Here is a 14,376-nt window from a genome sequence, read left to right as displayed (position 1 = left end):
TCCTGACACTTCGGTAACGTTTCTGTGGGACTTACTCACACAGCACAGCGTGATATCGCGAGTTCACGCTGTGCGGTGAGTACAGATGGATATGAATGACAGCACAGCGTGATCTTGCGAGATCACGCTGTGCTGTGTGAGTAAGTCCCACAGAAACGTTACCGAAATGTCGGGAGTGTGAGTAGACATCGCTTCCTGGCTGGAGGTGATGTATATTCATTGTCAGGACACTTCGGTAAAGTTACTGTGGGAGCATGTGACAGCACAGCGTGATCTTGCGAGAACATGCTGTGCAGTGAAAAAAGCTGGGCTGGAACAATGAGAAGTGTATGACGCTGATTGGTCACTGATTGGTCGCTGATTGATTGGTCTGATTGGTCAGCGTCATACACTCCTCTTTACAACGCCCAGTTGTCTATTAAGAAACGAATTAACATAAATCTAAAATTGCTCATAACTTGCTAAAAAATGATCGTTTTTCGAAATAAAAAACACTGATCTACATTACAGCGCAGTTCAGATTATGTAGGAGACAGGGCTTTTATAATCTGGTGACAGAGCCTCTTTAATTGGGAGAAATTATTCCCCTCAATCCCAAGGTATCGCAATCAAGGCTGAACTATAGAATGGGGCAAAAGGGGCACTTGTCCCAGGGCCTTCACAGTTGGGAGGCTTCACTTTTTTCCCTCCGCCACTATCTAATCCTACATCATGATGTTATTATTTAAGCATTACCAGTAGTGTAAGGACCTGTTCACATCAGCGTTGTGTTTCCATTGAGGGGTTTCCGTTGCAGCTTTCGGTCCAGGGAACCCTTCAACGGAAAGGTAAATGGAAACCTTAGCTTCCGTTTGCATCACCATTGATCTCAGTGGTGACGGATATTTTGCTAATGGTTTCCGTTTGTCACCATAATAAGGCACTGTAGACACTAAGTTTTTTGACGCGTCTTTTGACGAGGGAACCGTGGCAAAAAGCGGCCAAAATTGCCTCCCATTGATTTCAATAGGAGGTAGAGGAGTTTTTTTCCCCGCGAGCGGAAAAAATGCTCGCGGGAAAAAGGAGCGACATGCCGTATCTTGTGGCGTTTTCAGCCCCAAAAACCCCATTGAAATCAATGGGAAACGGAAAAAAAATGCTGCGAACGGCCACAGCGTTCTTTGACACATTTTATGGCAAGAACCACTCGTGGTTTGTTTCCTTTGCCTGCTGAAGAGGTAAAAAAACGCGGCAAAATTCACGCCAAAAAAAACTCTGTGTGAACAGGGCTTAACTGACCGACGACTGATTATTCGCTCTCTGATCGTACAAATAATCATTGTTCGTTCTGACATCGTGACGTGAACATTAATGGTTTGATAGCGGACGCGTGACATTGTTAAATAGGCGACTAAAGATAACTGAGACGATAATGTTGTGTGTGAATACTTGTCTGGAATCGCTATTCGATCGCTTACAGAAGATCGCTAATACGAATATCTGCTCATGTAAATAAACCTTGAACCTGGCCATACACATTAGATGGATGTCGGCCGAAACCGCCAATGTCAGCAGGACCAGCCGACAATTTAATGTGTACGACAGCGTTCCGACTCTCCGCCTGCGTCAGATGTTGGGGGAGAGAAGAGTCGGCATGCTGAATTTCCAATCCTTAGTAATCGTTAGTAGATACGCCGCCGCCAGAGGAGACTGATGGTGGCTTTTTCCCTTCTCCCGATTGAAAACACAAGCCGAGCGTGCACACGTATGGGGGAGTCGGGAGCAATAGCTGTCAGATAAACCCTTGTTTGTCCGACAGCTACGTTGAGTGTGTGGCCAGATTATGGCACTATAGGGGGGAAGTATTAAGCAGTATTGTTTTTCCTTTAAAAAAAAACTAATTGCCCCTCAAGTTTGCCCAGTGGCCTCCGCACACCTAGATCTAGTCCTGATCCTAACGGCTAGCGAATGGTTAACAGATTGACAAATCAGAAAATTTGGTAAAATTTGTCTAATTTCTATTAATAAGTATTAGCCTAAGACTTGGTGCCTACTCATGCCATGCAATGCCCAGCATATTTATGTTTGGGACCCTTCTCCTCTATGTTCAGTTAATTGATTTCTGAGACATCACGTTGAGAGTCAACACAAGACGATGCGCGTCCATACTCATCATATCCGGAAGGAAAAATACTCCCTGGCGGGAGACCAAGAGCCGGTAAATCTAACACTAATCCTGGCAAACACAAACAATAAAGAGGGACATATTATTAATAGCCCCCGAAATACTGTCTACAACGGGGGGGATGTCTTCTCCAGAAGGAACAAACACAGGAAATGGACGGCGGAAGCCTCACTGATGGCCCCTGAGGGGTGCGGGGAAACTGGAGGTGATGGACTTGGATAACATCTTCTCTTTCTGACGCTCATAAATAACGTCTCTCATAGACAATGGCGTCTCACTGCACAGGACGAAGAAGGAGCAGAAAACAGCCAGGAACGTTTCTTGGCTTTACCCGTAGGATATGAACCGACACCTCACTCAGCAATAGAAATTATTACTATTTGACGGAGACTTTTTTTTTTCACAAATAATTTTTATTGAAGATTTTTTTAATAATAGAAAAACCACAAACAATGTACAAAAGTAAATACTTGGCGGCACAAGCGGTAAACCGGAAAGAGCAGGGTACACACAGGCTTGACGGGAATGGAGAAAGCAAGGGCAAAAAACAAGAGAATGAATAAAGCGATAAGGCCGTACAATCAGCGGGATGGAGTAAGAGTCCATTCACATTACGTTTGCAGTTCGGTGTATGAACCAGTAAAGTTCCCGGAACATGAGTCCCATTTATCCCACAGATGGCCAAAAATTGTCCTTTTGGTTTCCATCGGACCGGTGAACACTGGCATACCTTTTTTTTTTTAACTGTATGGAATAGCATAGTGGACTACGTTACACCATACAGAGGCATTGAGTAAAAACAGAGGCTTCCTGAAAAAAAGCCTATGGGGGACGTATACCCACCAATGTACACCGTAAACGCACTGTGAATAAAGTCCATGTAGACTGGAATTGTCCATCGTGTTGTCAACGCGAGCAGTTAGATACTCCATGGATCTCACATCTTTGCTGTGCGGCGTAGATGTCCATTGTGGGTGGAGGGGCTGAGACATTCTGCAATGGTAAAGACATGGGAAGTAGTTTTCCGAAATCCTTGAGGGGTAAATTCAGGAGGTATAAAAGAGGGTCCAACGGGATGTCTAGGTCAAAGATTCCTCTTGTAGGGATTGTAATGATCCCCTAAATGGAGTCCCGGGAATATGTGTTGTAAGGAGCCGGTATGAATCTGGCATCCACAGCAGAGATTAGGGATCAGCAGGTTGAGTTTACGGCGGAGGTGTGATACCAAGCCATTATGCCAGTTGCACACAACCGATGTGGTACTCGGGACGTTTTTAACGGCACCGAGTGGCACCCAATAGTCTTCACGGACCCATTCACTTTAGTGGGTGAATTGAGTCCGTGAAAACTGACCCGATTCTCCGATCCGAGGAAAGATAGGACAAGTCCTATCTCACCACGGATCACTGACGGGACTCGTGTGCATGAGGCATTAGAGTTCATACTGTTCTCTTTGTAGGGGGTGCAGAGAGCCCTTTGCCGCCCTGGAACATATGAGCCCCCCGGAGTCCAGGGCAGGAATTCCCTACCCAACCAAGTCTCCCATTTGACCATATATGGATGTTTGTAGGGTGGGGAATATGGAGTGCTATCGAAATGGGTAAAGATATTGGAGATCAGGCTCTTACAGGAGACTTCCCAGATGCAGATGTCTTCAAACAGAGATAATCGGGGATGGAGACTTATTGTTTTGACACTTCTGAGGTGCTGGTCAAATGTGGTATATACCTGCTCATAATATATAGAAATGAATGCCTTCTGAACTATAGTCGAAGAACCCAACATCTCTGAGGACATAAGGCATGGATCAGTAGAGGAACATTCGAAGAAGAAAATGAGACATGCCGGGGGTATAAACCTGCTGCAGTCCACACTCCCTGTGACCCTCCACTGATCTACACCTCATGTCCGCTGAGACATTGGGAACAGCAACTGAGGGGAGACTGTTCAAAATAAAGCAACTTTGAAAATAGTCTATATTAAAAATCTCCTACTGTCTCCTACTAAATGTGCATTGGTAAGAAGTAAGGTACAGATGAGGAGTATGACTGCCGGATCAGACTACATGAGGTTTTTATGTAGTCTGTAACCATGGAAACACATAGGTCTGTATAGGAGCTGTGTACCCCAAACTGTAGGATATTTTAATCGAGATTATTTGGAAAGTAACATTTTAATGTTATTTTTTTTAGATGTATTAGAGAAATATAGAAAAAATTGGTTGCAACTACATCTCCATTTCTAGACAGACATTTAAAGTTGAATCTACATTTTGCTAATACTTTGCTTTACTAATTTTAGGTTTATGTTTGCTACTCTCGTTACATCCACAGTTCTGATGGTTCTCAGCTATCTTGGCTGGACTTCATATCTCCTTGCTGCTTCTACAGGTTAAGTGTCTGGGGGAGTTTACATCTCCTTGGCATCCCCTGCTGATTCAGTGTCTCTATAGAGCATGCTCCATCATGGTGCTTTGAGGGAAATGTTGTGTTCACATTAGACACAAACAAACTACATCTTCCACAATGCAATGCACCAGAGAAAGGACCACAGCTAAGCTGTTTGGGATGTGTGTGTGGCAGATTTGGATGCAACTGGAGTATAAAAGATGATATAGCACAACATGAATATAAGATAGGTAAAGCAAATGTCAAGTTACCGGACGCTATTTGAAGATTTTTCATCTTCATGGGAAGCCACCAGGACATGAGAAAGCAGAAATGTCCACTAGCAATATCCTAAGAGATGAGATTTACCTACATTCATTGAAACGAACACTCAGCTGTTGTGTGGTTAACCGATGGAGACATTTCTATATTGTAGATGTCAAGACTTCCGACTTTCCAGCCAATTATCGACCGGCAGAAATGAAGATCCCACTCAAGGTAAAAGCTTCCTTAGGTAGAGAGGCATTCTGGAATTACATGCACTGGGACGAAGACATAGGAGTAGCAAAATCTATAGCTATACCCCAAATGCACTACTTTTTAATGAAGTTAATGTCCACTGTATAGGGGTTGGATCTTAGGTTTGCAGATGTAGGCGCATCTCTATTAATACTGATGCAAGGTGCGCAATATCTCTTCCCTATATAGCTTGCAGCAGATTCATCAACAGGGCACACACCCATAATATAATATTTTTAATTTTATTAACATCGGACAACTGGCATAAATACCTTGATAAATCAACAGCATAGAGCTCCAAACCCTCTGCTTTCTATACAAAGTACATAATAAAATTCTCGTTGCCTGCAACCACCACTAGGGGGAGCTCAGTGTATACGGATCTACAGAGCTACTAAAATTTCTATGCATTGAGTTCGCCCTAGTGGTGGCTGCAAGAAAAACCATGACTGTGTCGGGAAGCCAGAGAAGCAGTTCAGTGCCGGGCCTCTCTGTCGCTACAGGCCTCATGTGTGGTCTGCTTCTATTGTAGATACATCACTGATCAATTGTGACATAGCTCTGTATCGCAGGATTATATCAGAGTGCTTGTGCCCCCACACCACCTCCATGTGCTACTGCTTTTCTTTTTTGATGACTTATGGGCCTCTAGATGTAGGGGCGGCTTAAAGAGGCTCTGTCGCTAATTTATTAATGCCCTCCTTCCTAACTACCGTAACCTAAAAGGCGCTATGATGCTGATCATTACAGTGTAATTTTTTTCAAAAATGTTTCTTATTTGCAAAGTTATGAGCATATTTCTAACTATGCTAACTAGGCTATAATTGCCAAATAGGAGGTGACTCTTTCTTTTCACTCTGGGCGATATAATGTTTTCTGTATGATGTTGTCTAATCAGCTTACAGCTTCTCCCCCTTCCCTGTCCAGTGATCATATAGTATACAGCTTTCATTCCTGACTGTGTGATCCTGGTGTCATATGAAAGATTAGAATTTCATCTTTCATATGCCACCAGAACCACTGTTGTAGGTGGTCCACAGCCCGAGGTATGTCTATTTGAAGTGAGCCTCCTTCCCTCTAGCCTCAGTCTCTCACACTGTGTGAAGAAGCTTTATGCTGATAGGAGAGCGTCAGAGGCTGTGAGGAGGCTCCACCTCAGGAGAATCAATGGTGTTGACACCCACTTGTCAAGTATAGCCTCATTTGCATATTTTGATAAAAGCTCATAACTTTTAAAATAATAAACATTTTGGGACACAATTTTCACTAGCATCGTCAGTGTGACAGCGCCTATATGAATAGCTGGGAGATTGGGCATTACTAAACTAGTGCCAGATCCTCTTTAAGTTGTCTGTGCACCCCATGTAGCTATGGCAATGAACAATGCCAATGAAGGTGAATTATATATAAGTCCAGTGGCTGAACCGATTAGTCAGGAGGATGATAATAGCAAGAGTAGTCAAGTAACATTCCAGGTTCTGTACACAGATAAGAGGCAAGAGGTTGTAGCGTGAGGCAGAGACGTGGTCAGGAAACAATCCAGGTTTGGTAGACAAATAAGCAGCAACAGGTTGTAGGGTGAGGCGGAGACGAGGTCAGGAAACAATCCAGGTTTGGTACATAAATAAGCAGCAATAGGTTGTAGGGTGAGGCGGAGACGCGGTCAGGAAACAATCCAGGTTTGGTAAACAAATAAGTAGCAATAGGTTGTAGGGTGAGGCAGAGACGTATTCAGGAAACAATCCAGGTTTGGTAAACCTATAAGCAGCAATAGGTTGTAGGGCGAGGCAGAGACGTATTCAGGAAACAATCCAGGTTTGGTAAACAAATAAGCAGCAATAGGTTGTAGCGTGAGGCAGAGACGCAGTCAGGAAACAATCCAGATTTGGTAAACAAATAAGCAGCAATAGGTTGTAGGGTGAGGCAGAGACAAGGTCAGGAAACAATCCAGGTTGGTAAATAAATAAGCAGCAATAGGTTGTAGGGTGAGGCAGAGACGAGGTCAGGAAACAATCCAGGTTTGGTACACAGATAATCAGCAACAATTTGTAGAGAGACAGCACGAACTAGACTAAAGGCAAGAAGCCCAATAGCTTGGCAAGATAGAAGTGAAAGGTCCAGGCTTATTTAGGAAGCCAGAAGGGTGATTATAATCAGGTAATTAAGGCAATGAATATTTAGGCCTAGTTCACACAGTTTTTGACAGGCAGAAAATTCGGTCTGGAAAACTCAGCTCCGTTTTTTTTGAAGTGGTGTTGTACCACACACTTTTCTTGACAAGTTTTTTGGTGCAATTTTTTTACTTCAACAGGCAAAGGAAAAAATCTTGAGCGTTTTTTTCCAAAGAATTCGTCGAAAAAACGCATCAAAATACGTTGCGGCCATTTGCGGTGTTTTTTCCGTCTCTCATTGATTTCAATGGGGTTTTTGAGGCGGAAAACGCCTCAAGATAGGTCATGTCGCATTTTTTTCCCTGCAAGCGTTTTTTTCCACTCAAAATCAATGGGAGGCGTTGTCACGGTTTCCGCGTTAATAACTAGCCAAGAAGCATGAATCAAGATAACCTAGACAAAAGATTCAGTAGTGGAGCTGTCCAGCATTTCAGATATCTCAGTTAGAGGAGATGCTGCCTGGGAAACTTCAGTTTCTGGGTTCGAATCATGTTCATAAACATGGAATATCAAACGATGACACAGAATTTGACCCATTATCCTAGTGCATAAGAGCAGTGAGATCTTCTCTTTAATTTGTGTGATGTCAACATTTACCGTGGTAGTGGATTAACAATGGCCCTGGTGACGTCTGTCATTCATGACGATGGACTCCTTGCTGTATGGATATGACTTTTTATAGGAAGTCTCCGTATTCTCAAAAATGGACAATTCTACTTCATTACTTCAGCACTTGGATAACGTGTCTTCTTGTGGAGATTCAGGTAAAGGGGTAAGTAAAACTGTAGATAATGGAGCAGATCTACTAATACTGTCTAAGCTTTAGACGGTGTAAACTTAGACAAGGCAGTCACAAAATGCTTAAAATGTATCAACATAATGCACGCTGTATGACCAATTTTACGCATCTATTTAGACCTGCTAGACACGTTTCTCTTCCTTATACCACCTATTGTTTGTCTTAGTCGGTGCCATTTTTTTTGCGCAAATATGTTGCTGCATTTTCTGCCGCACCGTGTTGTATTTCAAGCCACTCCCCTTTCTGCTAGACCGCTCTTTCCCATTAAGTCACGCTCCCTTGTTCAGCGCCCCGCAAAAAGTGTCTAAAACAGTTAATAAACGTGGCACATAGCACGTACGCCAGAATTCTGGCTCGATTGTGGATAGTGAGGATTAATACCAGTTTTTGGGAAGGGCTTCACTGACCTTTAAAGTAATAGAGTATTGCAAAACGGAAATTATGAGTGTAACATGTAGATTGGGGAGACGGAGATGCACATTACCACCCCCATCATATCAGGAGAGGAGTACCTGCCTGCCATCTATCAACTATCCCACAATTTTCCCATGTTTTGAGGGAGAATCGAGCAACAAGAAACTTGGGTCAATTTCCCCATTTTCCTTCGGGTTATCGACGCTGTGGGCATCATAGCAGAGAGACTTGCTAACCTGGGAATATCTTCAGCCAGCAGGTAACCTCATTTTCCTATACACTACTTGGGGTAGTAGTTTCAAGATTTTGATGATATTTCTCATAAACCCTACGAGAAATTCCTGTCCAATTAAGAGGTCCCATTATTGTGCTATGTGACCACGCTCCCCATTACCGGTTCCTTGGCTTCCTGATGGTAGCGATTACATCTCATTGCTGGACAAACACCATGATCAGGAAAACGAAGGAAACGTAGAGTTTACATTGATAACCCTACACAAGACTAGTAACTGAATAACAACAATGTAGGAGAAAAACAAAAAGGGTTAGAAAAATATCACAAGACAATGGCTGTGAGATATCAGTGGCCGGATCAGGAAGAGGTCGATGAGAGCTATGGGAAGCATATGTATAACATAGACCCTCAGTCCCCCTATAGTAAGACCACATAGTGGAGGATGTAGGATGCATGGAAGGCTCTTGATATCGGGAAGTCCTTCGAGGAATTGTGACCATAACATAACGAGTTCAGACAAGCAACCAAACCAGCGGCCAATAAGAGGTATCACAAGAGACGATAAACACGGGAGCAGTCGGGATAAACATAATATTTGGGACCGAAAATATGTTAAACTGGTCAAAATCTACTTCTCCAATGGTGGTGTGAACTTTTGCACAGCAATATGGAAATCAGAGGAAGGAGTAGGAGCATAAGGTTATGCAATCCTGCTCTTGTACAAAGGCTAGAAAGGGAAGTACATAAGCATGGGTTGTGTGGTGGCTTAAAGGAACACCGTGCAAAACTGATACACTGTGTAATGCCTAGTGCACGGCCTCAAAGAACACCAAAGAGAGAATCCATGTGTCATGATCCGCCCCCTCAGGTCCTACACAAGTCATTACACAGTGTATCAGTTTTGCCTGCAGGGTTCCTTTAAATGAGAACCAGGAGAGTAGTCCATCCCATTTATATTTTTTTGCTATATAGTCCACTCTACTTTTTCTGCGGTCATAGATCTTAGAATAAAGTCTTGACTAATGGATAAATTCATATTTTTAAGTACATTTTCGGGTTATTTTTTCCACAAATCCTTATTTTCTAGGCCATACATATTCTTCTACATAGGGGGCAGTATTATAGTAGTTATATTCTTGTATATAGAAGCAGTATTATAGTAGTTATATTCTTGTATATAGGGGCAGTATTATAGTAGTTATATTCTTCTACATAGGGGGCAGTATTATAGTAGTTATATTCTTGTATATAGGAGCAGTATTATAGTAGTTATATTCTTGTATATAGGAGGCAGTATTATAGTAGTTATATTCTTGTATATTGGGAGCAGTATTATAGTAGTTATATTCTTGTATATGGGAACAGTATAATAGTAGTTATATTCTTGTATATAGGAGCAGTATTATAGTAGTTATATTCTTGTATATAGGGGGGCAGTATTATAGTAGTTATATTCTTGTATATAGGAGCAGTATTATAGTAGTTATATTCTTGTATATAGGGAGCAGTATTATAGTAGTTATATTCTTGTATATAAGGGGCAGTATTATAGTAGTTATATTCTTCTATATAGGGGGCAGTGTTATAGTAGTTATATTCTTGTATATAGGAGCAGTATTATAGTAGTTATATTCTTGTATATAAGGGGCAGTATTATAGTAGTTATATTCTTGTATATAGGGGGGCAGTATTATAGTAGTTATATTCTTGTATATAGGGGGCAGTATTATAGTAGTTATATTCTTGTATATAGGGAGCAGTATTATAGTAGTTATATTCTTGTATATAGGAGGCAGTACTATAGTAGTTATATTCTTGTATATAGGGAGCAGTATTATAGTAGTTATATTCTTGTATATAAGGGGCAGTATTATAGTAGTTATATTCTTCTATATAGGGGGCAGTGTTATAGTAGTTATATTCTTGTATATAGGGGCAGTATTATAGTAGTTATATTCTTGTATATAGGGGCAGTATTATAGTAGTTATATTCTTGTATATAGGGGCAGTATTATAGTAGTTATATTCTTGAATATAAGGAGGCAGTATTATAGTAGTTATATTCTTGTATATAGGGGCAGTATTATAGTAGTTATATTCTTGTATATAGGGGGCAGTATTATAGTAGTTATATTCTTGTATATAGGGGCAGTATTATAGTAGTTATATTCTTGTATATAGGAGCAGTATTACAGTAGTTATATTCTTGTATATAGGGGGGCAGTATTATAGTAGTTATATTCTTGTATATAGGGTCAGTATTATAGTAGTTATATTCTTGTATATGGGGGGCAGTATTATAGTAGTTATATCCTTGTATATAGGGGGCAGTATTATAGTTCTTATATTCTTGTATATAGGGGCAGTATTATAGTAGTTATATTCTTGTATATAGGGGCAGTATTATAATAGTTATATTCTTGTATATAGGGGGCAGTATTATAGTAGTTATATTCTTGTATATAGGGTGCAGTAATATAGTAGTTATATTCTTATATACAGGAGCAGTATTATAGTAGTTATATTCTTGTATATAGGGGGCAGTATTATAGCCGTTATATTCTTGTATATAGGGGCAGTATTATAGTAGTTATATCCTTGTATATAGGGGGCAGTATTATAGTTCTTATATTCTTGTATATAGGGGCAGTATTATAGTAGTTATATTCTTGTATATAGGGGCAGTATTATAATAGTTATATTCTTGTATATAGGGGGCAGTATTATAGTAGTTATATTCTTGTATATAGGGTGCAGTAATATAGTAGTTATATTCTTATATACAGGAGCAGTATTATAGTAGTTATATTCTTGTATATAGGGGGCAGTATTATAGCCGTTATATTCTTGTATATAGGGGCAGTATTATAGTAGTTATATCCTTGTATATAGGGGGCAGTATTATAGTTCTTATATTCTTGTATATAGGGACAGTATTATAGTAGTTATATTCTTGTATATAGGGGGGCAGTATTATAGTAGCTATATTCTTGTATATAGGGGCAGTATTATAGTAGTTATATTCTTGTATATAGGAGCAGTATTACAGTAGTTATATTCTTGTATATAGGGGGGCAGTATTATAGTAGTTATATTCTTGTATATAGGGTCAGTATTATAGTAGTTATATTCTTGTATATGGGGGGCAGTATTATAGTAGTTATATTCTTGTATATAGGGGGCAGTATTATAGTAGTTATATTCTTGTATATAGGAGCAGTATTATAGTAGTTATATTCTTGTATATAGGGGACAGTATTATAGTAGTGATATTCTTGTATATAGGAGCAGTATTATAGTAGTTATATTCTTGTATATAGGAGCAGTATTATAGTAGTTATATTCTTGTATATAGGGGGCAGTATTATAGTAGTTATATTCCTGTATATAGGAGGCAGTATTATAGTAGTTCTATTCTTGTATATAGGGGCAGTATTATAGTAGTTATATTCTTGTATATAGGGGCAGTATTATAGTAGTGATATTCTTGTTTACAGGAGCAGTATAATAGCAGTTATATTCTTGTATATAGGGGGCAGTATTATAGTAGTTATATTCTTGTATATAGGGGCAGTATTATACTAGTTATATTCTTGTATATAGGGGGCAGTATTATAGTAGTTATATTTTTGTATATAGGAGCAGTATTATAGTAGTTATATTCTTGTATACAGGGGGCAGTATTATAGTAGTTATATTCTTGTATATAGGAGCAGTATTATAGTAGTTATATTCTTGCATATAGGGGCAGTATTATAGTAGTTATATCCTTGTATATAGGGGGCAGTGTTATAGTAGTTCTATTCTTGTCCATAGGAGAGGATAGACGTGTGCTTGTGAGCTCCCTGTTAGGACTATGCATGGCTTCTGACCCAGGTGGAGGGGAGGGGTCCTGGGCTGATGATCCTGGGAAAGCCCAGAGTCTGGAGTTTGGCCTGCAGCATGGAGATGGTGGAGGTGAAGATCTGGAAATGGTGGCTGGTGAGTCAACTGAATCTCATGATGTTGGTGAATTGTGCACAAAAATGACAAAGAAAAATATCTTTAAAATGGAAATGCAAGTTCGCAAATTGAGAACTGAAATTAACCAAGAGACTGATCCAAAGGCAAAGCTGATGAAATGTGAGTGTCTGGATGTTTGCACACGTGAGCTGGTGATATTGAAGGAGAGATTGCAGAAAGAATCATGCACAGTCCCAAAATAAAGAACTGGGCAATTGAGAACAAAAGGGAGACCAGAGCCCAAACTGTGAAGAGAAAAAATATCATTGCAAAAAAAGACACTGACTATAAGACTGTGTATAATATTGTGGAGCAGGGAAATCCTGGAAGATATGAGTGTGCAGTGGCTGGAGGATCACATCTCTCATCATGTGTGGGGTCTGTGCAATCAGCCAACACAAATGCTGCTAAAGCTGCAGAGAAATGTGTGCCAGCTGACGAGGGGTTAACTGCAGTAGACTCTATGTGCAGTACTGATGAAGTGAATGCGAGTGGCACTCCTGGGAGTGAGCAAGAAAGTGCCGCATATACTGACATTGTAAGTGAGACCTCGCTAAGCGCGGTGATTGACAGTCTGATATCGGATGAACCAGCGGCACAGGCTGAGGCGGACATTGCAGACCCTGTTCTGGAGGTTCAGCCGTCCGCAGTGTCAGTGAATGGAGTGCAGGTTACACAGCGATCAGGAGCAGACACAGGAGGATCTGCAGTACAATCAGCTGAGGAGAGGTCCAGTCCTGACCCACCTGCTGACAGACCTCAGTACAGGAGACTGTTCTCCAGCGTTACAAGACCGACTAACCCCACACCTCAGAGGAGGAACGCGGTCAGAATCCGGTACTCAGGACCAGAGGAAAACCTCCCCTCCAGACTCTACATTGGGAAAGTTTTGTTGAAGGAGTTTATGAAGTTTAAAGCTTCTGAGGTGTTCGCTCTGATCCACGTTCCCTCCAGCAGGAATTATGACATCAGTTTTAAGCTGCAGTATAGTCTAGACTTATTCTGGAGTATTTATAACGATACAAAGGAGCACGCAATGTGGGAGCATCTACATGTCATCCAGCTGACTAAACCCCAGGTAGTCACTGCCACCGTCCTGTTCCAGTCTGAGGTGGTGGCTCTGGCAGATCTGCAGCACTGGTTGAGCAGATATTGTGAGGCGAAGAGACTGCCAACAAAGCTCTATGATGAGGAGGAGATCTGGAATGGAGGATATTCTGTCAAGATCCAGCTGGTTCAGGAGAATGGAGTGACCAGACATCTGCCGCACTCCTTCTACCTGGGCTCGGAGAGAGGCGTATGTTACTACCCTGGTCAACCGCGACGGTGCCATAGATGTGGGGGCAGACACCTGGCATTCAACTGTTCCCGTATTAAGTGCTCACTATGTGGTCAGTTTGGGCATGTGAAGGACGATTGTACAGGACCTGTCATTTGTAACCTGTGCTTAGGACCTGGACATACATTCCGGGAGTGTCCGCATGCAGAACATAATAAGGAGGAGACCTTTAAAGAAGCCATGGAGGAAGAGCAGGAGGATGTCTCCATATGTGTAGATACAACCCCAGAACCTGGAAGCCCAAGCGAGGATGTGAGCCAAAGTACCAGAGACCCTGCTCCAGAGACGAATGTACCATCTGTGGATGCTGCACAAGTGTCACCAGCCACTGAAAATAGAGGTCATG

General features: G+C 41.3%; 1 protein-coding gene across 4 annotated transcripts in view; it reads right to left on the bottom strand.

The window, feature by feature from the left end:
- DYSF (dysferlin) overlaps window positions 1-14,376 on the bottom strand; it is a 317,692-nt gene that overhangs the window by 263,111 nt on the left and 40,205 nt on the right. The window lies entirely within an intron of this gene.

This window comes from Rhinoderma darwinii, chromosome 1, assembly GCF_050947455.1.
Source record: "Rhinoderma darwinii isolate aRhiDar2 chromosome 1, aRhiDar2.hap1, whole genome shotgun sequence".
NCBI lineage: Eukaryota > Metazoa > Chordata > Amphibia > Anura > Rhinodermatidae > Rhinoderma > Rhinoderma darwinii.
The sequence above is the reverse complement of the archived record's forward strand: the minus strand, read 5'-3'. Positions and strand labels throughout refer to the sequence as shown.